This window comes from Panulirus ornatus, chromosome 32 (assembly GCF_036320965.1).
Source record: "Panulirus ornatus isolate Po-2019 chromosome 32, ASM3632096v1, whole genome shotgun sequence".
Classification (NCBI taxonomy): Eukaryota; Metazoa; Arthropoda; class Malacostraca; order Decapoda; family Palinuridae; genus Panulirus; species Panulirus ornatus.
Window position 1 is genome coordinate 20,365,600 of NC_092255.1, and position 1,805 is coordinate 20,367,404.

Sequence of the window (1,805 nt, forward strand, 5' to 3'; positions counted from 1 at the left end):
CTATGGTATCATGAACTATTGAAGGTAGAGGTGATGCAGTACATGCCTGATGAGGTATTGCTGTGATGAACACTTATGATAGTCATAATGTGGCCTTTTGTAAGGCTCTTTCAGGGATTACACAGTTAGCCACAGGTGATATGTTACTTTTACACATATTAAGGGAAAGTGAACCTCTGTGATGGGGAGATAAGTTTGTCTCACTGCCAATCTCTTAGTGAACAGTGATTAACATTAATCTGCCAGTCCAACACTTTCTGATTAATGACATAAACTGGTCTTAGTAGTGTGTTGATATTGTACCTTATTTTCCTTTGAGTTAGGTTCATGGGAACATTTTTCTAAATTTAAACAAACTGAACTTTATAGATTCTGGGAACTGTCAGAATTCTTTACCATCACTCTAAAAATTCATGCCTTCTGCAGTCTAATACAACCTTATGATTTTCTGATTCTAGCATCACTGGAGTGACATGCTCGATGCAATGTAAAAATGAAAAGGTTAAGGATCAGGCATCATAAAAGGTGACATTTGAGATGTGGACATTTTGAACAGAAAATTTCTTAAAGTATGTTGAACCAGTTGGCAGTGCACTATTTCTTCTATTCACATTTCCTTGTGTGATGGAACCAGCTGGATTTTTTCATTGTGAAGTAATCAAGCTGGTAGCAAATATAAAATAACTATTGCAAGAGATAACTTATTATTATATGATATTTAGAGCTCTGCAAGAATATGCTTTTTTTTAAATAGTTTTATGGTTGTTTCGCAATTTTTAGTTTTCTATAAGGAAGGATCTTATTTTTGTAATGTTTCACCAAATCTTCCCGGGCTGCTGTGCAGCAATGTGACCTTGGCTGAAATCAACTTTTTGTTACATTTTATAGTAGTTTTCCTTGATTTGGTTAGTAAAGATATTAGTCTTGCAATAAATTTTTTTTTGTACTTATGAGCTGGGTTATTTAGATATTTTTCTTCTCTTGATTGGTTTCATGAAAAGTTAAATATCTGCCCATCAAGGGGTTGTAATCAATCAGTTTATCAGAAATTAATTTGTAGAAATTCATCAGATATATAGATATTTCCTCTTCAAGCACTAGTGATGGAATATGCTCTATACTCCTGCCTGCTCCATTTGTTCATTGATCATTTCCCTTTTCTTCATCTACAGTATTACTTAAGTTTTCATTCTACATTCCATCTAATAAAAGGAAAATTGTTTACCTGGGGCTTCCAGGATTGCAAGGTTAGAGAGAAGGGCGAGTATGGATCTGTAGTAGAGGGTAAGGGGGCCTGGAGTGTGCCATTTGTTTGCTGATGACACAGCATTGATGTCAAATTTGAGCATTATTTGCATTATTAGGAGTGAGGGCTGGGTGAGCAGATGTTTCTGAATTGATTATGTGTAGCTTTTGCTTGACTCCTGTTTAAGAGTGAGGTTGATTTGTGGCAGATTTTTGAGTAGTGAGTATGTGTGGGTGTACTCTGGGGTAAGGGATGTTATTGGATTGTGTCAGAAGTGCTTCATGATTATGATTTGTATGTTAAGGGAGGGTGATGCTGTGTTGGTTTAGGAGGTGTGGATTTTCATTTATATGCACCAAAATTGATTCCTGTAGTTTATATTTTTTTGGTGGTTGTGTGGGTTAGGTAGGTTAGGTTAGAGATATCAGAATAAGTTTATGGTCAGGGGAGAGTCCATGAAATGCATTAGGTATGTTGGTTAGTTTCTGCTGTTGGGGAGAGTATCTGGGAGGGCAGTTGGAAGGTGGAGCTATGTAAATGTTGATTATGTTGTGTTTTT